Raw genomic sequence first — 24,467 nt, 5'->3', positions numbered from 1 at the left:
GCTAATGTAGCAGAACAAGTTGAGATGTCTATGGCAAGAGAATCACCACCACAACCACGAAGGTCAGCAAGGCTTCGCGAGGCACGAGGAGAAGTGCTATTGTTGGGCAATGGGGAAGTGTTGTTGTTAGACAACGACGAACCTGCAACATATTCAGAAGCGATGATGGACCCAGATTCCGAGAAATGACATGTCGCCATGAGATCCGAGATAGATTCCATGGGAGAAAATCAAGTTTGGAACTTGGTTGACCCGCCTGATGGTGTTAGACCTATAGAATGCAAATGGATCTATAAGAAGAAGAAAGACATGGATGGAAATGTTCACATCTATAAGGCTCGACTTGTTGCAAAGGGTTTTCGACAAGTTCAAGGAGTTGACTATGACGAGACATTCTCGCTAGTAGCGATGCTTAAATCTATTCGGATCATTCTAGCTATTGCCGCATATTTCGATTATGAGATTTGGCAGATGGATGTCAAAACAGCTTTCCTTAATGGAAACCTAGATGAGGACATGTATATGATACAGCCCGAGGGTTTTGTCGATCCGATCAATGCTGGAAAGATATGCAAACTTCAGAAATCCATTTATGGGTTGAAGCAAGCATCTCGGAGTTGGAACATTCGTTTTGATGAAGTGATCAAAGGGCTTGGTTTTCATCAGAATAAAGAAGAAGCTTGTGTTTACAAGAAGGAAAGTGGGAGCTCTGTTGTATTTCTAATCTTGTATGTGGATGACATATTATTGATTGGGAATGACATTCCTATGCTGGAGTCCGTAAAGGCTTCACTGAAAAAGAGTTTTTCTATGAAGGACTTAGGGGAAGCAGCATATATTTTGGGCATAAGGATCTATAGAGATAGGTCGAAGAGGCTTATAGGATTAAGTCAAGATACGTACATTGACAAGGTTTTGAAACGGTTCAACATGGAACAGTCCAAGAAAGGGTTCATACCTATGTCACATGGTAAACACCTTAGCCAGATGCAATGTCCTGCGACGGCTAATGAGCGGGAGCGCATGAGTAAGGTACCATACGCCTCAGCAATTGGATCAATCATGTATGCCATGATAAGTACACGCCCAGATGTTTCATACGCTATAAGTGCTACGAGTAGGTACCAGGCTGATCCAGGTGAGGATTACTGGACAGCGGTAAAAGGCATTCTTAAGTACTTAAGAAGGACTAAAGATATGTTCCTGGTATATGGGGGTAAGAAGGAGCTCTTTGTAACTGGTTACACCGATGCTAGCTTCCAAACTGACCCAGACGAGTTAAAATCGCAATCAGGTTTTGTGTTCACAATAAATGGTGGTGTTGTTAGTTGGAAGAGTTCCAAATAGGAGACTGTGACTGATTCTACAACAGAAGCCGAGTACATTGCAGCTTCTGAATCTGCGAAGGAAGGTGTTTGGATAAGGAAGTTCCTCATCGAGCTTGGTGTGTTTCCTAATGCTTCTAGTCCATTGAACCTCTACTATGACAACAATGGGGCTATTGCGCAAGCTAAGGAGCCAAGGAACCACCAGAAAAACAAACACGTACTGTGGAAGTTTCACCTCATACGGGAATTCATTAGGCGGGGTGAGATAAAGATATGCAAAATACATACAGATTTGAATGTTGCTGATCCTTTGACAAAACCTCTTCCACAACCAAAGCATGAGGCACACATGAGATCTATGGGTATTAGATATCTTCTAGATTAACTCTAGTGCAAGTGGGAGACTATTAGAAATATGCCCTAGAGATAATCATAGAGATGAGCATATTTCTTTGTATCCATGATATATATATTGCTTAATTGAATATCCATGGAAGGCACCTTGTATTGATTAGCAATTATGTGAATTGTTTGTGAGATTCTTTACTTATATGGTTATTCTAAATGATGTCCCTAGTCAGAGTCGATGACTAGCACATGTATTAGTTGATGACTACATTTCACAAGTCATGAACATGGAGATGTTAAACTAATAATGTGGGCGCATGTATGACATGAGGCTGGACAGACCCAACGTGAGATATTGTAATATAGTTCTCTTTTTGCAACATGAATACTGTATCCTTAGACCTGAGATTGTCGCATGTTCTCAAGATGTGAATTGACTTACTTAGGGACTACCAAACGCTATTCTGTAACTGGGTAGTTATAAAGGTAGTTTTGGGTTTGTCAGGAAGCATGCTGTGAGGCATGGTCAGTCAAGATGGAATTTGTCCCTCTCTTTGTGAGAGAGATATCTCTGGGCCCCTCGAGTGATTGGATCAAGAAATGCATGGCCATGCTAGGGTTAAGAGTTAACCATTGAAAGGATTCCAATTCACAGTATCGAGAAAGAGAGGTCAGCTTAGAGCCCGACCAAATATCGTGAGACAAAGGGAACATCATGTACGTAATGTTGCAATGGTTCGTCTGATATGATCTTTACGTGCGCATAGGAGTTGACATGTCTTGCTAGAGGCCGCTGTCAATTATTGGGCCAAGTAAGAGTACTCGGGCCATGTCTATTTGTACGTGAACCTATAGGGTCACACACTTAAGGGGAAGGAAGCCTAACTCGGATTAGATCCGAAATTAGACTGGGCTTTAGGGTTAATGATGGGCCTCGGTGTCAGAAGCCCACCATAACGCCTATATAATGAGGGGCGGGGGCGCGGTTAGGCTTAACCTAATTCGCCACCAGCAAACGAGCAGCCGCCGCTCACCTCTCGCCCTCGCCAAGCCGCCGTCGCGAACCTAGCAGTTTGGTACGCGGCGTTTCCTCCCTGTACGTGTGGATACCTCGGAGGTGCTGCATCTGGAGCACTAGGACAAACCGTGCGAGGACGTGAAGGACGCCGACGACTGCACGGCACTGCTCGACGCGTTCGTCTACATCGAGACGTCTTCCGCTGCTCTGCGCGTCTAGTGGTAATTCCATGACCTATAACCGCAGTAGTTCTTGGTATTATGGGGTTGAAAATTTTGTTTTGCGCTAGCGTAGCCTCCCCATAATCCAACAGTTTTGGCTCCCTGTTCATCTGATGTCGTGGCCGTCGGAGGAGAGCTGGAGCCCAGCGGAAGGACAGCTGTCGGGGCTGTCGAATCCTTGCTGACGTCTCCTTGCTTCCGTAAGGGGCTGAGAGCTGCTGTCGTCATGGAGCGCGTGGGGCGCCATCATTATTTGTTTACCGGGGTGAGCCAGATGGGACGCCGGTCTTGTCCCCCGTAGCCTGAGCTAGCTAGGGATAGGGTAATGATGGCCTCCCCTGTGACGTGGTCGGTCCGAGCCCTAGGTCGGGCGAGGCGGAGGCTCCTCCGAGGTCGAGGTCGAGTCCGTATTCTGAGGTCGAGGCTGAGTCCGAGCCCTGGGTTGGGCGAGGCGGAGACCGTCTTTCGAGGCCGAGGCTGTGTCCGAGCCCTGGGGTCGGGCGAGGCAGAGTTCGTCGTCCAAGGTCGAGGTTGAGTCCGAGCCCTGGGTCGGGCGAGGCGGAGACCGTCTTCCGAGGCCGAGGCTATGTCCGAGCCCTGGGGTCGGGCGAGGCGGAGTCCGTCGTCCAGCATCGAGGTTGAGCCCGAGCCCTAGGGTCGGGCGAGGCGGAGCTTCCTGTGGCGCCCGAGACTGGACTTAGCTGCTGTCAGCCTCACTCTGTCGAGTGGCACAGCAGTCGGAGCGACGCAAGCGGCGCTGTCTTCTTGTCAGGTCGGTCAGTGGAGCGGCGATGTGACTGCGGTCACTTCGGCTCTGTTGACTGGAGCGCGCGTCAGGATAAGGTGTCAGGCGATCCTTGCATTAAATGCTCCTGCGATACGGTCGGTTGGCGTGGTGATCTGGCCAAGGTTGCTTCTCTGCGAAGACTAGGCCTCGGGCGAGCCGAAGGTGTGTCCGTTGCTTGAGGGGGCCCTCGGGCGAGACGTGAATCCTCCGGGGTCGGTTGCCTTCGCCCGAGGCTGGGCTCGGGCGAGGCGAGATCGTGTCCCTTGAGTGGACTGAGCCTTGACCTTAATCGCTCCCATCAGGCCTTTGCAGCTTTGTGCTGATGGGGGTTACCAGCTGAGATTAGGACTCTTGGGGGTACCCCTAATTATGGTCCCCGACAGTAGCCCCCGAGCCTCGAAGGGAGTGTTGATACTCGCTTGGAGGCTTTTGTCGCACTTTTTTGCTAGGGGACCGGCCTTTCTCGGTTGTGTTTCGTTCCGGTGGGTGCGCGCGAGCGCACCCGCCGGGTGTAGACCCCGAGGCCTCGGAGGAGTGGTTTGACTCCTTCGAGGTCTTAGCGCGTTTCGTGATGCTTTGGCCAGTCTGGTTGTTCCCTCATGCGAACTGACCGTAGCCCGGGTGCATAGTCGAGTCCCAAGTTCTCGGGCTGGTATGTTGACGCTATCAACGGTTTGGCCGGAGTCGGGTTTGCGAGAGCAACCCCTGAGCCTCCGCACAGGGCGAGAGGACGGTCAAGGACAGACTCGGCTTTTTTCATACGCCCCTGCATCGCCTTTCCGCAAGGAGGAGGGGGAAAAGCACCATGTTGCCCTCAAAGGGCACCGAACATGGTGTCTCCAGTGAGTTGCTAATGGGTAATCCGAGTGGACGCCCGTGCCCCATTCGTTAGGGGTCGGCTAGTGGCCTGGAGGCGCGCTCCAAAAGTACCTGCGGGTGATTCACCGGACCCGGTCCCCCTTTTGACGGGGTCTGAGGGCTCGAGGCCTCCCTCTGGTGGGATTCCGTTACAAAATCGCTCCCGTCGGTCTTGGAAATGTCCTAGGGTACCTCGGGAGCATAGCCCGAGCCTTGGTTATGTATCGAACGTACCCAGGGTCATCCCTCACTCTGCGTGCTCTAAGGCGGCTGTCGAACCCTTCGGGGGCCAGCCTACGAACCCCTGATCACTAGTGTGCGCGGAGCCCGAGTGGCCTGAGGCGGTCGTTGAACCCTTCCGAGGGGCCAGCTTCGAACCTCTGACCAGTAGTGGGCGCGGAGCCCGAGTGCTCTGAGGCGGCTATTGAACCCTTCCGAGGGGCCAGCCTTCGAACCTCTGATCAATAGGGGGGCTCGGGGCCCGCTTCCTTCGCGGAGAAGGATCCCTTTTGGAGTATCCCCTTTCCCGGTCCCTGTAGAAAGAGAGAGAAAGAGGAAGTGGAAAAGGATATGAAATCGAACGACGTGGCGCACATTTTTTGACGCGGTCATTATGGCGGAGGTGAAGCGTCGCCTGCTTCGCCTGCCAAAGGTGCCGCCTGTCCTGCCGCAGAGTTAATGTGATGGGATGAGTGGTTTGCGGGGCGGCCGTTGTGCGTGCGCGAGCCGTTCGAGGAACGGAACATGGGCGCGTCGTCTTCACGCCGTGGGAGAGGGTTCTCTCGCTGCCCAGGAGGGGGCATGAGCTTGCTGACGACTTGACTGCTGCTTCCGCCCGCCTGCCACCGCCATTACTGCCGCCCCATTTCTGGTCGTATCGACCGTCGCGCCCTCTCCCGCGGTTGACTGACCCGTGACCGATGTGCTTGGTTGGCACTGTCGGGTCATGCGCAGGGTCGCCTCGAGTCGCGACACCGGTTCCGCAGTCGAGGAGGCGAGGTACTGGCGCGAGTGGCGGTGCAGTTTCTTGCACGTAGTAACCGACGCGCCGGTTACATGACGTGTGGGCCTGGGCCTCCATGCTGGACGCGTCGAAGTTGAAAGGGTGCGCCCCCTTGGTGCGGTTGCATGCCGCCTGCGTGGCAGTCCGCCCTTTCACCCGCTGGTCCGGGCGATAGTGGAGGAATGCTTGTAACCGCTGGGCAGTTGTGCGCACAGCGCGGCGGTTTTGGCTCCTTCTGTCCTGGGCCAGCTTGCATGACGCGTGGGACCCAGCCCCCGTGTCGTAGGGGGGGGGGGGGGACCTTGGAGCGTGTTGGAGAAGACTCAGTCCGCGCCGGCTGAGGACGCAAGTGGGGAGAGTCGCCTTTAAAAGGAGGGTGACCCCCTTGGATGGCAACCATATCTTCGCACTCCATGTATCACGTCCTTCCACCTTCCGAGCCCCTGGATGGGGAGCGCTCGCGTCACTTTCGTCTTGCTGTCGTTGGAGGAACGCAACTTCGCGGAAGTTGGTACCTTTCAGCCATCGCTCGGCTTCAAGGATTTTCATCAGGCAGCCCAGCTGCATCCCCTCACCGGTGGTCACCCAAGACGGTGACCACCAGTTCGACGGTGGGGAGAAGCGAGCCGGGCTGCGGCCTCTGCCCCTCCCTCAGCTTCAAGGATGTTCATCATCAGTGCTGGGGAGGGGAGTGCGCCGAGCTGGGGCCTATCTCCGCGCGGGCAGTGGCCCGCTCCTTCCCTTAGTGATCGGGGGGAAGGGCGTTCGCCGTTCGTGGCGCTGGCAGCTGCCGCGTGTCTGGCTCTTCGGCCTGAGCGGCTTCGGCGCTGCTTCCGGTGCCACCTCCCATCGAGGCAGCCGGAAGAGGTTTCTCCACCGACGAGATAGTCAGAGCCACCCACGGACTGACCTCCGACTCCATGGCCTTGGTAGCTTGTCCTCGCCCCTCGAGTGGGGACGTGGGCGAGAGCCTTGTTGCAGCAGCATCTACCCTGAGGTCATCGCTGCTGCTGTTTGGTCGCCCGGAGCGGAGGTCGTTGTTGTTGCTGCCGGAGCGGGCGTCGGCGAGCCACCTGGGGTCTCGTTGCCTCGCAGACCCTCCAATGTGGGGGGGGGGGGGGGGGGGTTGTTCGTACCTGCGGGGGCGGAACCGGAGTTCCGTTTGTAATGGCACCTTGAGTGCCGGTGTCTGTTCATTGTGGTTGTCAGGGCCTGAACATGTATGTATTTTTGGTGTGAAGCCGTGTTTTTTTCCTCATTTCGAGCACTAGGACTCGCCTGTCGGCTAGCCGAACCGCTTAACCAAGTGTGAGTTGCCTCGTGCGAAGGTGACGAGTGAGGTATCCGTATCCCGGAGGCGTAGGAGTCCCTCGGCTCGGTCGGCCTTGCCGTCCGAGGCTTCTCTTGCTTAGTTAAAGAAACCCTCGGCCGCTCTGCGGTGAGCCGGGGCCGAGGGCAGCGGTGTCAGCGTGGACAGAGGCGGAGTTGGCTCGAAAAATGAAGCTTCGTCGGCCGGAGCCTGGCCGGGCCGTCCACTGGCGGGACCAGCGCCGGAGTCGAGTTGCCGAGGCCATGAGTCGGGCTGGTGTCCTCGGGGGACAGCTGGCTGAGGCTTCGGGGCGGCCGGCCGAGCCGTCCGCTCGGGCCGGGTTCCTGGAGGAGACCCTGGCGGCGATGGCCCGGGCGTGGTGCTGACGTCGTCCTTCGGAGCGGAGATCCTTCGCCCGTGTTGCCGTCCGAGGCTCAGTCGGACTTCGCCGAAGGTGGAATTGACGCCGAGGGTGCTGCTGCTCCCTCCATCGACGTCTGAGCCTGCAGGATCGGTTCGCCTGTAGTATGCATATGTTTTTTGCGGTCGCCGAGGCCCAAACATACTGTCGTCGCATTGTAAAGCTGCGTTTCTTTTCCTCTTGTTTCGAGTATCAGGGCTTGCTCGTCGGTAGCAGAATCGTTTATCCGAGCTAGAGTTACTTCTCACGGAAGGTGATGAGTGAGGTATCCGTATCCCGGAGGAGTAGGAGTCCCTCGGCTCGGTCGGCCTTGCCGCTTACGTGTACTCTTACTCGTCCGTGGGATTCTGTTATCGATGTAGCCGAGAAAACCCGAAAAACCGTTTCGGCAGAAAGTCTTTTGAGCGTTAAGGCTTGTTCGGTCAGCAGGATCGCTCATCCGAACGCGAGTTACTTCTCGCAGAAGGTGACGAGTGAGGTATCCGTATCCCGGAGGCGTAGGAGTCCCTCGGCTCGGTCGGCCTTGCCTGCTTACGTGTACTCCGTCGTTTTCATGATCCCACTACCGAAGTAGTCGAAAAGCACGAAAGATATTCTGGCAGAAAGACTTTTTCCGAGGAAAATTTTGACGCGGAGGGGGTTCCCCCCTTCTAGCCCCCGAGGGAGGGTCGGGCTTTGCCGAGGCAAGGCTGACCCTTCTTTGATGGTTAGACTTCATATGTAAACGAGGTATATGAACGGCTTGAAAACATCTTAAGGGTAGAAGCAACGTAGCTGTCGGATGTTCCAAGCGTTGCTGTAGACCTCGCCTTGACTGTTGGCCAGCTTGTACGTCCTGGGCTTCAAGACCTTGGCAATGACGAACGGCCCTTCCCAGGGAGGCGTGAGCTTGTGCCGCCCTCGGGCGTCTTGTCGTAGTCGAAGCACCAAGTCGCCCACCTGGAGGTCTCGGGACCGAACCCCTCGGGCGTGGTAGCGTCGCAGGGACTACTGATACCGCGCCGAGTGTAGTAAGGCCACGTCCCGAGCCTCTTCCAGCTGGTCCAGTGAGTCTTCTCAGTTGGTTCAATTGCTTTGGTCGTCGTACGCCCTCGTCCTCGGGGAACCGTATTCTAGGTCTGTGGGCAAGATGGCCTCGGCCCCATAGACTAGAAAGAACGGTGTGAAGCCCGTGGCTCGGCTTGGCGTCGTCCTCAGACTCCAGACCACCAAGGGGAGTTCCTTCATCCATCGCCTGCCGAACTTGTGGAGGTCGTTGTAGATCCTCGGCTTGAGTCCTTGCAGAATCATGTCGTTGGCACGTTCTACCTGCCCAGTCGTCATGGGGTGTGCCACGGCGGCCCAGTCCACCCGAATGTGGTGATCCTCACAGAAGTCCAGGAACTTTCTGCCAGTGAACTGGGTGCCGTTGTCGGTGATGATGGAGTTCGGGACCCCAAATCGATGGATGATGTTGGTGAAGAACGCCACCGCCTATTCGGACCTGATGTTGTTTAGGGGTCGGACCTCGATCCACTTGGAGAATTTGTCGATGGCGTCCAACAGGTGCGTGTAGCCCCCGGGTGCCTTCTGCAAGGGACCGACGAGTTCTAGACCCCACACAACAAAAGGCCAGGTGATGGGTATTGTTTGCAGAGCCTGAGCGGGCAGGTGGGTCTGCTTTGCGTAGAATTGACACCCTTGGCAGGTGCGGACAATTCTAGTGGCGTCGGCCACCGCGGTCGGCCAGTAGAAACCCTGTCGGAAGGCATTCCCAACGAGGGCTCGAGGTGCTGCGTGGTGACCGCAAGCCCCCGAGTGTATTTCTTGTAATAACTCCTGACCTTCGGCGATGGATATGCATCGCTGGAGGATGCCGGAGGGGCTGCGGTGGTAGAGCTCCTTCCCGTCACCTAGCAAGACGAATGACTTGGCGCGCCACGCCAGTCGCCGAGCTTCGGCTCTGTCGAGGGGTAGCTCTCCTCGGTGGAGATATTGCAAGTACGGGGTCTGCCAGTCTCGATTAGGCGGGACCCCATTCCGCTCTTCCTCGACGCGCAGTGCCTCACCCTCGGGGGCCGAGGGTGTCTCGGGCTAAGCCAAGGGCACCTCGGGCAGGGCCGAGACCTTCTCGGGCTCAGGCGTGTCGTCGGTCTTGACTGAGGGTTGATGTAGGTCTCGGGAGAAGACGTCCGGGGGATCGTTGTCCGTCCCAAGGCTATCTTAGCCAGCTCGTCCGCAGTCTCGTTGTATCGTCGGGCGATGTGGTTGACCTCGAGCCCATAGAACTTGTCCTCCAGGCGCCGAACCTCGTCGCAGTAGGCTTCCATCTTCGGGTCGCGGCAGTGGGAGTTCTTCATGACTTGGTCGATGACAAGCTGCGAGTCACCGCGAGCGTCGAGGCGTTGGACCCCTAGCTCGATGGCGATGCGCAACCCGTTAACTAGAGCCTCGTACTCGGCCACGTTGTTGGACGCCGGGAAATGGAGGCGCAGCACGTAGCGGAGGTGCTTCCCGAGGGGTGAGATGAAGAGCAGGCCCGCGCCTGCCCCTGTTTTCATCAGCGACCCGTCGAAAAACATGGTCCAGAGTTCCGGTTGGATCGGAGCTGCCGGGAGCTGGGTGTCGACCCATTCAACCACAAAGTCTGCCAAGACTTGGGACTTGATGGCCTTCCGAGGGGCGAACGAGATTGTCTCGCCCATGATTTCCACCGCCCATTTTGCAATCCTACCCGAGGCCTCTCGGCACTGGATGATCTCCCCGGGGGAAGGATGACACCACAGTCACCGGATGAGACTCGAAGTAGTGTCGCAACTTCCGCCGCGTCAGAATCACCGCGTATAGCAGCTTCTGAATTTGTGGGTAGCGGATCTTGGTCTCGGACAGTACCTCACTGATGAAGTAGACCGGCCTCTGGACGGGCAATGCATGCCCTTCTTCTCGTCTCTCAACCACGATCGCGGCGCTGACCACCTGAGTGGTAGCGGCGACGTAGATCAAGAGGGCTTCTCCGGCAGCGGGAGGTACCAAGATGGGCGCACTTGTAAGGAGCGCCTTTAGGTTCCCGAGGGCTTCCTCGGCCTCGGAGGTCCAAGTGAAGCGCTCGGTCTTCCTTAGGAGGCGGTACAGAGGCAGGCCTCTTTCGCCGAGGTGCGAGATGAAACGGCTCAGAGCCGCAAGGCATCCCATGACCCCCTATACGCCTTTCAAGTCCTTGATGGGCCCCATGTTGGTGATAGCCGTGATTTTCTCCGGGTTGGCCTCGATGCCCCGCTCGGAGACGATGAACCCCAAGAGCATACCTCGGGGGACTCCGAAGACGCACTTCTCGGGATTGAGTTTTACGCCTTTCGCCTTGAGACACAGGAATGTCGTTTCAAGGTTGGAGAGGAGGTCGGAGGCTTTCCTCGTCTTGACTACGATGTCATCGACGTAAGCCTCGACCGTTCGACCAATGTGCTCTCCGAACACGTGGTTCATGCACCTTTGGTACGTCGCACCCGCATTCCTCAAACCAAATGGCATAGTAACGTAGCAGTACATGCCAAAGGGCGTGATGAAAGAAGTCGCGAGCTGGTCGGACTCTTTCATCCTGATTTGGTGATACCCTGAGTAGGCATCGAGGAAAGACAGGGTTTCGCACCCATCTGTGGAATCCACGATTTGATCGATGCGAGGCAGAGGGTAGGGAACCTTCGGACATGCTTTGTTTAGACAAGTGTAGTCTACACACATCCACCATTTCCCTCCTTTCTTTCTCACAAGCACAGGGTTGGCAAGCCATTCGAGATGGAATACCTCTTTGATGAACCCTGCGGCCATCAGCTTGTGGATCTCCTCGCCTATGGCTCTGCGGTTTTCTTCATCGAATCGGCACAGAGGCTACTTCACGGGTCGGGCTCCAGCTCGGATATCCAGCGAGTGCTCGGCGACATCCCTCGGTATGCCAGGCACGTCCGAGGGACTCCACGCAAAGACTTCGACGTTCGCACGGAGAAAGTCGACGAGCACAACTTCCTATTTGGGGTTGAGCTCAGAGCTGATCCGGATCTGCTTGGAGGCGTCGTTGCTGGGGTCGAGAGGGACGGACTTAACCGTCTCTGTTGGCTCGAAGTTGCCGGCGTGGTGCTTCACGTCTGGCGCCTCCTTAGAGAGGCTTTCCAGGTCGGCGATGAGGGCCTCGGATTCGGCGAGGGCCTCGACGTACTCCACGCACTCCACGTCGCATTCGTACGCGTGTCGGTACGTGGGGCCGACGGTGATGACCCCGTTAGGGCCCGACATTTTGAGCTTGAGGTAGGTGTAGTTGGGGACGACCATGAACTTGGCGTAGCATGGCCTCCCCAGCACTGCGTGGTAGGTTCCTCGGAACCCGACCACCTCGAACGTGAGGGTTTCCCTTCGGAAGTTGGAGGGAGTCCCGAAGCAGACGGGCAGATCGAGTTGTCCGAGGGGTTGGACGCGTTTCCCGGGGATGATCCCGTGAAAAGGCGCCGCGCCTGCCCGGATCGAGGACAGATCGATCTGCAGGAGCTCAAGGGTCTCGGCGTAGATGATATTGAGGCTGCTGCCTCCATCCATGAGGACCTTGGTGAGCCTGACGTTGCCGATGACGGGGTCGACAACGAGCAGATATTTCCCCGGGCTCGGCACGCGGTCGGGGTGGTCGCCCAGGTCGAAGGAGATAGACTTGTCGGACCAGTCTAGGTAGACTGACGCCGCCACCTTTACCGAGCAGACCTCCCGACGCTCTTGCTTGCGGTGCCGAGCCGAGGCGTTCGCCACTGGCCCACCGTAGATCATGAAGCAGTCGTGGACCTCGGGGAACTCCTCTGCCTTGTGATCCTCCTTCTTGTCGTTGTTGTGGGCCCTGTCACCTTCCACAGGTGGCCCGGCCTTGTGAAAGTGGCGCCGAAGCATGACGCACTCCTCAAGGGTGTGCTTGACGGGCCCCTGATGATAGGGGCATGACTCCTTGAACATCTTATCGAAGAGATTGGCACCTCCAGGAGGTTTCCGAGGGTTCTTGTACTCAGCGGCGGCGACAAGGTCCGCGTCGGCGGCGTCACGTTTCGCTTGCGACTTCTTCTTGCCCTTCTTCCTAGTGCCGCGCTGAGTGGACGCCTCGGGGACGTCTTCTAGCTGGCGGCCCTGGGGCTGCTTGTTTTTCCGGAAGATGGCCTCAACCGCCTCCTGGCCAGAGGCGAACTTGGTGGCGATGTCCATCAGCTCGCTCGCCCTGGTGGGGGTCTTGCGACCCAGCTTGCTCACCAGGTCGCGGCAGGTGGTGCCGGCGAGGAACGCGCCGATGACATCCGAGTCAGTGACGTTGGGCAGCTCGGTGCGCTGCTTCGAGAATCGCCGGATGTAGTCCCGGAGAGACTCTCCCGGCTGCTGGCGGCAGCTTCGGACATCCCAGGAGTTCCCAGGGCGCACGTACGTGCCCTAGAAGTTGTCGGCGAAGGCTTGGACCAGGTCGTCCCAGTTGGAGATCTGCCCCGGAGGCAGATGCTCCAGCCAGGCTCGAGCGGTGTCGGAGAGGAACAGGGGGAGGTTGTCATCATCCGTTCCACCCAGTTGGCAGGCCAGTCGGTAGTCCGCGAGCCACATTTCCGGTCTCATCTCCCCCGAGTACTTTGTGATGGTAGTCGGGGTTCAGAACCGGGTCGGGAACGGCGCCCGTCGTATGGCCCCGCTGAAAGCCTGCTGACCGGGTGGTTCGGGCGAGGGACTCCGATCCTCCCCACTGTCGTAGCGTCCCCCACGCCTGGGGTGGTAGCCTCGGCGCACCCTCTCGTCGAGGTGGGCTCGACGGTTGCGGTGGTGGTGCTCGTTGCCGAGGCGACCCGGGGCCATAGGCGCCGTGTTGCGCGTGCGCCCGGTGTGGACCGAGGCTTCCCGCATAAATCGGGAAGTCGCGGCGCGATGCTCCGAGGGGTACCCCTACCTTCGGGAGGCAGAGCTTTCGGCCCGTCGGACCGCGGCATCCTCCAGGAGATTCTTGAGCTCTCCCTGGATACGCTGCCCTTCGGTGGTCGATGGTTCTGGCATCGCGCAGAGTAGTATTGCTGCTGCAGCCAGGTTATGGCCGACCCCACTGGAAGCCGGTGGCGGCCTTGCCCTGACGTCGTCGGCAATGCGGTGCTGGATGCCCTGGGGTAGATGACGCGCTTCTCCAGCCGGAGCTTGGTCTGCCCATTCCTGCCCGATGTTCCGCCGGAACTGCTCAAGTGTTCCTGCTCCCTCGTCGAGCCTGGCCTGCATCTCGCGTATTTGCTCGAGCTGTGCGTCCTGACCCCCCGCAGGGACTGGGACCACAACTAGCTCCCGAAGGATGTCAACGCGAGGCGCAGGCCTAGGGGGTCGCCGTTTTCCGGCTTACCAAGATGGTTGCCTTCGCCGGGACCCCCTAGATCGACGTGGAAACATTCATGACTTGGGCCGCAGTCCTCGTCGCCGAAGCTGCGGCTACCATCGGGACAATCGGAGAGGCAGTAGTCGCATGCGGTCATGAAGTCCCGCATGGCACTGTGGTTACCGAGCCCGGAGAAATCCCAACAAAAGTCAGGCTCGTCATCTTCCTCGGAACCCGAGGGTCCGTAGGTCGAGACGGCCGTCAGTCTGTCCTAGGGGGACCGCATGTGGTACCCTGGAGGGTTGGTACATGCCTCTATGAAGGCTTCCACCGAAGCGAGGTCGCTTGGTGGGTCGATGCTGAATCCAAAAGGCACGAGATGGGAATCGGTCGGTACCTCTTGGTCGACGGGCGGTGACGAAGTCGCGTCAGGGGCGGACTGCACCGTTGTCTCAGGTACGAGGGCGACGCCCAGCAAGTCCTTCGCGAGCGTGCTGGCGTCGTTCATCTGCTTGGGGTTGGCGTGTTGCGGGGAACCAGCGCTCGTCTTCGTCTCAGACGCAAGGACGAAGCCCGACGTGTCCCCCGCTGGGGCGCCGGCGTCGTCGACTTGCTCGACAGCCGACGAGGTGTCGCCTCCAGCTTGGCCATGGTTGCCCCGCCTCCTCCTCCGTCGACGGGGGAGGTGACGGGACAAACCCGGATGTTGTTCTTCCGCCATGTGGGGAAGACGTCGTTGATTCCGCCGCCGGCGGGCGGGCTGACGGTCGCCATTGTCGCTGTCGCGCGGCGGAGGAAGGAGTATCATGTCGTAGCTGCCGTCGAGGGACATGAACTCAAGACTCCCGAAACGGAGCATCGTCCCGGGTTGGAAAGGTTGCTGGAGACTACCCATCTGGAGCTTGACGGGAAGCTGTTCGTCAACACGCAGTAGGCCACTACCTGGCGCACCAACTGTCGGCGTTTCGACCCCGGGGGGTCCCTGGACCAACGAGTAAATTGTCGCTGCGTGTCCCAGCCCAGATGGGTCGGCGCGAGACGGGACACAAAGGGGGAGAACAGTAAGGGGAAACCACAACCTTCGTGTTGTCCTGCGCCCAGGGCGGATGGATGCGCTTGCAGTAGGGGGTTACAAGCGTCCATGCGGGAGAGAGAGAGAGGGCGAGAGCCTTATGCGTCGGCCCGTTCTCCCGCGCGGCCAACCCTCTCGTACGAGAGCCCTGGACCTTCCTTTTATAGGCGTAAGGAGAGGGTCCAGGTGTACAATGGGGGGTGTAGCAGTGTGCTAACGTGTCTAGCAGAGAGGAGCTAGGGCCCTAAGTACATGCCGTCGTGGCAGTCGGAGAGGTTTTGGCTCCCTGTTCATCTGATGTCGTGGCCGTCGGAGGAGAGCTGGAGCCCTACGGAAGGACAGCTGTCGGGGCTATCGAATCCTTGCTGACGTCTCCTTGCTTCCGTAAGGGGCTGAGAGCCGCCGTCGTCATGGAGCATGTGGGGCGCCACCATTATTTGTTTACGGGGGTGTTGGAACTTGCTCTCAGCAGCAAGGAGGCCAACAGGGGTGAACAGTGGCGACAACAGGGTTACGTGCTCGGGGGCAATAACTCTGTTGATCTAGCCTCTCACGAGCACTGTGCGGGGGTATTTATAGGTATCTGAGTGCCCAGCGCCTTGTGTTAAGGACGTATGTGCCCTCAGACACCTAGTTTATCCCCAGAATATTCCCATAAAGCAGGGTTACAAGCTGTAATTACAAGCATGCCTTTACAGATTAGGCCCGTAACACAAAGGCGGCCACGCAGGGCCCGTTACAATGGGCCAGATCACACGTGGGCCTCAGAGCTGAACGAGGCCGCGCTGCGGGATGGCGTCGCCGCAGGCCTTTGTCTGGTGCCGAATGGAGCGAAGGGTGTCCCCGCCCGTTTTGTCTCTGTCAGACCAGCGACTGCAGCGAAGGCCTCGAGCGAAGGGTGGCGTCTTTGCCTTCGCCCCAACATTTGCCCTCCGAGGGACCAGTTCGACAAAGTCACCTGGTGCCGAAGACGTCGCTAGATGGCGGAGACGCTGCCCTCGCTCGAAGTGGTTCCGCGGGGGTTTTTGATGTGACCGTTGATGGACGGCGTACTGTTGGATTGCGGGTTTCCCGAAGCGTCGCGCCCTGTCGGATTGCGGGTTTCCCGAAGAGCCGCGCCCTGCCTATAAAAGGGGGCGGGGGTTGGCGCTGTTTGAACTTTGCCTTCCGCGCTCCGTGAAAACCCTAGCCGCCCGCCGTCTTGCTGCTCCTCTTCTTCCGCTGCCCTCTTGCTCGCCAGAGTTCTGGCGCGAGTGAAGCAGACCGCCTGCCGCCGCCGACGGTACGTAGCAATGCCGTCCTCTTCTTTTTCCGCTGCCACTACGCCGCCGGCCGCCACCTCGTCTGAGGAGACGTTGAGTAGCTTGATGGTGGAGGAGTTGCGCGCCGGCGACTCTGTTGATTTCGGTGTGTCGCGGATGACGTCAGCCCGTGTTGAAGATATGCAGCGGTTGGGCTATTTTGGCGGCGGAGTTGCTCGTGCTCCGGGGACGGAGGAAGTCCCCGAGCCGGAGGGTGAGTTGGTCGTTTTCGAGGCGTTCTTCACCGCCGGTCTCCGCTTGCCTGCGCACCGGTTTGTTGGCGAAGTCCTGCGTAGATTCAACGTTCAAATACATCAGCTGACACCGAATGTCGTGGTGGCATTGTCGAAGTATGTCTGGGCGACGACTTCGTACGGCGGACAGCCGTCGGTTGAAGTTTTTGCGAAGTATTATTGTTTGCACTGGCAGAAGAGGATGATTGGGGACGAAGTCGCCCAGTTCAGGTCATGCACATTCACGCCGAAGACCGGCAAGACCACAATGCAAGTAGTGGAGTTGGTTCCGTGCGCCCGCAACAAGTGGGGCAATTGGAATGAATTTTGGTTTTACGTTGCTGAGGCTACTGTCGAAGGCCATGAAGGACTCCCCGTGTCTGAGATGTGCTCTCATTATTACTCTGCGTATCCGCCCTTTGAAGTGGCAGAGGAGGATGCAGACGAAGGGGCCCTTCGGTGCGCCGCCGGTCAGAGCAGTGGGCGTGATTTAGTTGAAGAGTTCGTGGCGTACGGGGTGTGGCCCTTGGCGCATGGCTGGGCGTTGGGCGAAGTGTGCCCTCGCCAGATGCCTTTTCACGGAGGAAGGGAGGTGTGAAGTCCTGCCTTCGCACTGAATCTGCGAAACCGCGACCCGGTCGCCTTTGTGCGTGATGAGGAGGACTTGGCGGTGCGGCTCGTGGGGCGTTATGTGCCGAGGACGGAAGGCCAGCGCAGCTTTGATATCCGCGGGTCAAATGACCGTTTGAACAGGGTCTTCGAATTAAATCAATTGCCGTACGACGGCTATCCTGGACAAGACGAAGCAGACCGCCGTGGGAAGAAACCGGCGGTGGAGACAGGAGACGACCCTGCGCCGGCGGCCGCCCCTTCCTCAAAAAAGAGAAAATTAGCTACTGCGATGGGAGGACTTGGGGTGTCTGATAGTTTTGCTAGAGAGTTAATGAGGACGTGTGCGGCCGCGGGGGAAAGGATGTCTTTGCCCGAGCTCCGGGAGTCTTCGGCTCGGATGCTGAGGGTTACCGGGGGTTGCTGGCCTAGGAATGTTCCTATCCCCTGCGCGGCTGGCGAGGACTGTTTTACATCTCGTATGGTTTGTCAGTGGAGAGTTTTTCCTTACGGGCGGAATATCGGTGCTGTTGTGTGGGCAGTGATGGACAAGGATCGCCAAGGTGCGGCGCAAAAATGCCAGGCGGCTGTCAGGCTGCATGAAGCTAGGCCGAAGAGGCAGCGGGGGGCTGCGAAGGCTGCGGCCTCCGGCGGAGGCAAGCCGCCGCTGGCGGCGAAGGCGGGCGCCTCTGCACCTAGCAAGGCGCCGGAGGCAACGGCGGGCGCCGGAGGCTCCAAGGCAACGAAGGTGGTGCCGCCGGCCAGCGGAGTGGCGGAGGCTTCGAAGGCGGCCCGAGCGTTGCCGTTGTCGGGCAAGCGCGTTGCCGACTTCGGCACCGATATTACTGTAGACGACTATCTTGGTGGTAAGTCGTTGGCCTATTATTATTATTATGTATATATATATGTATTTTTTTTAATTCAAAGATGCGTTGCAGGGTCGGACGAGGGCCAGCTTGCTATGGTTGCGCCTGGCGCGGAGATCGCGACGACGGCCATAGTGCCGAAGGCGAGGGGCGAGGCCCTTGACGCCGGAGGCGAGGTGTCGGCCCTCGCGGTGGTCAGGGACGAGGCGGGCGCAGCGACCCGCCGGCTGAAGGGAGTGACGGAGGCGCTGAGTCAGGCGACGGAGGCGCTGAGTCGGGTCCGCTGAGTTATACTCTCTCCCCCACCTCTTTCTTTTGGGGCAATGGCCTTACGTGTGCTCTGCAGGTGGCTGACTTCGCCAGCCGTACTGCGTCGGGGGCCCTCACGGCAGCTGTGTCTGCCGAAGTCGAGAGACTTCGGACACAACATGCTGACGCTGTCCGTGAAAAATCGGCCTCCGACAGCAAGTGCCGTAAGCTGACGGACAGGGTGGCCGCCCTGGAGAGGGAGAAGGCTGACCTCCGGCGCCAACTGGCGGCGGAGAGGAGGGAGGCAAACGAGGCCATCGCCAAGGAGCAGGCTGCGCAGGCAGAGGCCAAACTGGCGCGGGCGGAGGGCAATCTTGCCAAGGAGCTCGCCGAACATCTGCAAGAGCGGCTTGCCGCCCTAGAGAGCCGCGCGAAGGGGGCCGAGACCGCGATGCGTGCGGAGGCTGAACGGACGCGCGCTCAGCTTATGGATACATATCGCGAGCTGGGCGCGCGGACCGACGACTTCGAGGTGCCGGACCGAGAGCCCGGGCTTCGTTGTCTGCAATGGGTGCAGGAGGAGTTGCAGGAACTCCCCGCTGTTGTGGGGGGGGGGGGTTTATGTCGTACGCCTCCCTGGTCACCTGCGAGGGGGCGATGAACGCACTATCCCGCGAAGGGTGCCGGCACTTCGAGGTCTTCGACCAGGCAGATGAAGATTTTGAGCGAGATGTCTATAAGGTCGAAGACCCCGTTGTGAAGGAATCCGCCGGGGCCCTCTACGACCGGATGTGGGGTCCGCACGGTCGTGAGGTGGTCAGGGAGCGGGCCGAGATTGCGAGGGCTCAGGTAATGTTGTTGTTTGTTTGGCGTTTGCTGTATGTGGGGTGTGCTTGTGTTTGCTGAGTTTTGTGTGTTTTGTCTTAGGCGGAGCGCGACGAGCGGGTGGACGACTTCGGGGCTCTGAACAGCGCGCTGCCAGACCCGGAGCCAACCCTTGCGGAGGCTGTGACTGGGGTCGCCCTGGAGCCAACCCCGGAGACCGCAGCGATCGCGACGGCTGCCCCCACATCCACTGCGGCCGGCGAAGACTTGCCCCCGAAGGTGGCCGAAGGCGCCCCTGATGCCCCCGCAGCTGCTGTGTTGAGTGTTGAAGATCCCGCGGCGGTGGCGGCGGAAGCAACGGCGGAGGCAGCGGCGGAGCCAACGGCGGAGACTCCCGCTGCGTCAGGGCCTTCGCAGGTGGCGTAGTGGGTGTTTAGGGTTGGGGAATTTTTGGATGTTGTGCTGAATTTTGGTTACTGCGCAGGTTCAAGATTTTGGGCCTGCGCACGCAACCGCTACTACTGAATTTTTGGCGGCTTCGACCGCGGAAGGTGGGAATGAATATGGTGGGTCTATATCTGAGTTTTTTGATTTTACTGACTCTGGGAGCTCGGTTGAGTGGACTGAGGAGTCGTCGGAGGAGGACTTGGATTATTTTGCGGCCTTGGACGTGGCTACGGCGGAGGCTTCGCCACATGCCGCGGACGCGCCAGACGTGCCAGGTCCTAGCACCGGGCGCCGACGACGAAGGGCAGTTGCAAAGCGTAGGGTTAGGAGGAAGGGGCTCGGCTTCGCGTGAGTAGGGCTGGTCGGCAGGAGCTGTTGTCTTTGCCGGCCGCCGTGGGTACAGGTGAAGGGGAATTGCGAAGTCTTTTTGCGGGTGAGGAGCTTAGGATAATGTTATTTAATTATAGGGAGATGGGAATTATTCCTAAGGTTGAGCCGATGTAGAGTGTGGCGCCCTCGCTTGTATATGTGTAAAGGCTTGTAAGATGAAGTTGTGTGCCCTCGCGTGCCTGTGCCTGCGAGGGCGTTGTGTACTTTGTCTGGTGTGGTTGGCTATGCTGTGCTGGTGTGATTATGGTCGGTCTTAGCGCGGTCGGTTTGATGCTGTCGTTTTTGCTTTTGTTGTAGTAGTTCGGCTGCGCCCTTAGGCGGCTTCTGCGCGGAGTCTTTGCGATAGACTTTGGGTTTTCTCGCACTTGTTGTGCTGGTCCGGCTGCACCCTTAGGCGACTTCTGCGCGGATAGTCTTCGCGATAGACATCGGATTTTTTCGCACTTGTTGTGCTTAGTCCGGCTACACCCTTAGGCGACTTCTGCGCGGATAGTCTTCGCGATAGACATCGGATTTTTTCGCACTTGTTGTGCTTAGTCCGGCTGCACCCTTAGGCGACTTCTGCGCGTATAGTCTTCGCGATAGACATCGGATTTTTTCGCACTTGTTGTGCTTAGTCCGGCTGCACCCTTAGGCGACTTCTGCGCGGATAGTCTTCGCGATAGACATCGGATTTTTTCGCACTTGTTGTGCTTAGTCCGGCTGCACCCTTAGGCGACTTCTGCGCGGATTTGTCGCACGCGAGGGTGGCTAGCGCTTAGCCTCGCGGTGACCTCGGATTGGTCGAATGTCGAAGGCCGTCGTCGCGGTCTGTTTTCGACGCATGTTTTTGCGGGGGATTTTTCACACATATATTACATGGCTCCGCCTCGTTAAAAACCTCACCCCCTGGGAGGAAAAGAGTGCGGGCCGGTACAAGATTGTTTTTTGGCGAATTACAAGGGCGGAATCAGCCCCGACGAGTCAGACAAAAAATTTTCGGAGGTTGTCGATGTTCCAGGAGTGCTCCAGGTCCTCGCCGTTTGGCGTTGTGAGCCTGTAGGCGCTGGGGGATGCTTTTGTCTTGACTATGAAGGGGCCCTCCCACTTGGGCTCCAGCTTTCCCCTGGACTCCGTCCGAGCTGTTCGGACGAGTACGAGGTCCCCTTCGCTGAACTCCCTCGGGATGACTGCGTGGTCGCGCCATGCTTTGGTCTGGGCTTGGTATTTGTTTAGGGCCTGTAGGGCGAAGACCCGGTCTCCGTCAATGAGATCTTTTGAAGTTGGCTCGTCCATGTCGGGGACGGCTGACGGAACTGTACGCGGGGACCCATGCTTTATTTCTTGCGGGGTCATGGCCTCCGATCCGTATAGAAGGCGGAAAGGAGTAAACCCAGTCGCCCTGCACTCAGTTGTGTTTAGCGCCCAGACTGCCTCAGGTAATAAATCGGTCCATCTGCCTTTTTTTTCATCGAGGAGCATTTTCTTGACAGCTGTGAAGATTTTCCCATTGGCGCGCTCCACGACCCCGTTGGACTGCGGATGATAGACTGAAGCGAAGGCAAGCTTGGTGCCGATGGAAAAACAAAAATCCTTGAAATCTTGGCTGTCAAACTGCTTGCCGTTGTCGACTGTTAGCTCGGATGGTACTCCAAAGCGGCAAACAATGTTTTGCCAGAAGAATTTCTGGGCAGTCTTTGATGTTATTGTAGAAACAGCCCTCACTTCGATCCATTTGGTGAAGTATTCGACGGCTACGAAGGCGAACTTAAGGTTCCCCTGGGCGGTGGGCAGGGGCCCGACAATGTCTAGGCCCCAGCGCTGGAGAGGCCATGTATGGGCAATCAGCTTTGTATACTGCGAGGGGTTGCCTGACCGAGGAGAGAACTTCTGGCAGGCTTCGCAGGACCTTGAGACCCGATTTGCGGCGCAGATCATTGCGGGCCAGTAAAACCCTTGGCGGATCACCTTGGCAGCTAGGGCCCTTGGCCCTGCGTGCGAGCCGCACGTGCCACTGTGTACTTCACGTAGGATCTGCATGCCTTCGGTTTCGGTGACGCACTTGAGCATTGGCTGACTGACCCCTTTCTTGTAGAGCTGGCCCTCGATCAGTGCGAAGTCCCGGCTTCGATGTTTGAGGCGCTTGGCCTCGCTGACGTCGGTTGGATGATAGTACCCCTGTAGGAACAGGGTTATTGGTGCCCGCCAGTCTTCGGTCATGATTAGGTTGACTATGCGGTGGCCCTCGCTATCATTAGTTATTTGGAGCCCTTCGGGGCTCCGGACGGCAGGCGTGCCGATGGTGTGAAAGAACACGTCGGAGGGCAAGGGCTCGCCCCTGGCGGCAGCCTTGGCCAATGAATCGGCCTCCTCGTTCTTGGCCCTATCCACATGCTGCAAGGTGAATCCCTTGAACTGTCTCTCGAGACTTCGGATAGCCGTGAGGTATTGCATGAGCGCGGGGTCTTTTGCTGCATAGTCTTTCTCGATCTGGCCGGCAACTATCTTGGAGTCAGTCTTGATGATACATGTGGTGACTCCGAGGGCCCTTAGCTTGCGGAGGCCGAGGATAACCGCTTCATACTCTGCTATATTGTTTGTGCATTTGTCGGATTCCAGAGCGAAGCTGAGGCGTGCTGCATATCTGTGTTTGACTCCGGCTGGTGAGGTGACGACTGCAGCGACGCCTGCCCCCGCATGGCACCATGCGCCGTCGCAATGGATGGTCCAAACCTTCTCTGTGGACGGGTCCGGCTGTGTTATTGGCCCAGTCCAGTCGACGACGAAGTCTGCCAGGACTTGTGACTTGATGGCCGTCCTGGGCTCGAAGCTGATGTGGTAGCCGGAGAGTTCGGCTGCCCACTTGGCAATCCTCACCGATGCCTCCGGGTTTCTGAATAGTTCGCCGAGCCCCCTGTCTGAGTTGACTCGGACCTTGAATGCTTCAAAGTAATGGCGCAGTTTGCGCGAGGACATAACAACTGCGTAGGCGATCTTCTCCAGCTCTGTCATGTTGCATTTGGACGGTGTCAGGACTTCGGAGACATAGTAAACAGGGCACTGTCTGACTGCGCCCTCAACTGTCTGCTCCTGCACTAGTGCCGCGCTGACCGCGTGCGGCGAAGCCGCGACATAGAGCAGTAGGGGGAGCGAGGACTCGGGGCTTGTGAGGATGGCCAGCTCCGACAGGTACTGTTTTAGTGAGGCGAAGGCCGCTGCTTGCTCCGGCCCCCAGGCGAAGTCTTTCGCACCGCGGAGTGTTTTGAGGAAGGGGAGACTTCGCTCGGCGGACCTGGAGATGAATCTGTTGAGAGCGGCCAATCTGCCTGTCAGACGCTGGACGTCCCTGGCGGACTGTGGAGGCGACATGTCGACGATGGCCTGGATCTTGGTTGGGTTGGCCTCGATGCCACGGTGTGACACCAGGTAACCCAATATCTTGCCCTGGCGAACACCGAAGACGCACTTTTCCGGGTTCAGGCGGAGTCGTGCATCTCGCATGTTCGCGAATGTCTCGGCGAGGTCGGCGAGATGGTCCTCCTTATTCTTGCTGGCGACGACGATGTCGTCCACATATGTAAATATGTTTCTGCCAACCTGCCCTTCGAGTACTGTTTTGGTGAGTCTGGAGAAGGTGGACCCTGCATTCTTGAGTCCCTCCGGCATCCTGATGAAGCAATAAGTGCCGAAGGGTGTTATAAAGCTGGTGCTAGCCTTGTCTTCCTCCTTCATGTATATCTGGTGATAGCCGGAGAAGCAGTCGAGGAGTGACATGACCTCGCATCCGGCCGCGCTATCGACTATTTTGTCGATCCGCGGCAACGGGAAATTGTCCTTCGGGCAGGCCTTATTGAGACTGGTGAAGTCTATGCACATTCGCCATTTCCCGCTTTTTTTCTGCACCATTATGACATTAGAGAGCCACGTGGGGTAAGCCACTGGCTCGATGAATTTAGCTTCTAGGAGGCGGTGCACTTCCGCCTTGGCGGCCTCCGTCTTTTCGTCGGACATTTTGCGGAGCCTTTGCTTTTTTGGGCGCACCGAAGGGTCAATTCCCAAGCTGTGCTCAATTATGGATCGGCTGACTCCGACCAGGTCTAGAGCGGACCAGGCGAAGACATCTTTGTTCTTGGCCAGGCAGCAGAGAAGCTTCTCTTCTTCATGTGATGTAAGGTCTTCGCTGATAGTGACTGTCTGCTTGGGTGTGGCCTGATCAAGGGGGACAGTCTTGGTCCCGTCTTGGCTCTGCAACTGTGCCTTGTCGTGTTGCTTATCGGTTGGGCTGGCGGGCGCGGGGACCTCGCGCTGGGTCGTGAGACAGTGTACGTTCCTCTGACCAGACACGAAGTCCCGCTCTATGTTGCGCGCCGTCTGCTGGTTGCCGTAGATCGTGATAGCGCCTAGCGGACCTGGTATCTTCATACATAGGTACAGTCCGTGGATGGCAGCTTCGAACTTATTGATGGAGCCCCGGCCCATGATGGCGTTGTACGGATATACCATGTCGACAATGTCGAAGGTTACTTGCTCACTTCGGGCATTGGGTGCTACACCGAAGGAGAGGGGCAGCTCTATTTTGCCAACGGGAAAGGTGCCTTTGCCGCCGAAGCCATACAACGGATTGTCCGAAGGCTTGAGCAGGCTGTGGCTTATACCCATGCGGTCGAAGGCGTGGAGGAAGATGATATCCACCTGACTGCCGTTGTCGACTAGGACTTTGTGTAAGTCCCAGCCTGCCAAGCTGCAATTGATGACCATAGCGTCGATGTGGGGGGCGCTGCGCAGGTCGATGTCTCGTGCATCGAAGGTTAGCGGTATGTGGGACCACTTCGTCTGCACGACTGGGCCAGTGACCGCGACATGGTT

The sequence above is a fragment of the Zea mays genome, chromosome 1 (assembly GCF_902167145.1).
Source record: "Zea mays cultivar B73 chromosome 1, Zm-B73-REFERENCE-NAM-5.0, whole genome shotgun sequence".
Lineage (NCBI taxonomy): Eukaryota > Viridiplantae > Streptophyta > Magnoliopsida > Poales > Poaceae > Zea > Zea mays.
This window is presented reverse-complemented; position numbering follows the sequence as displayed.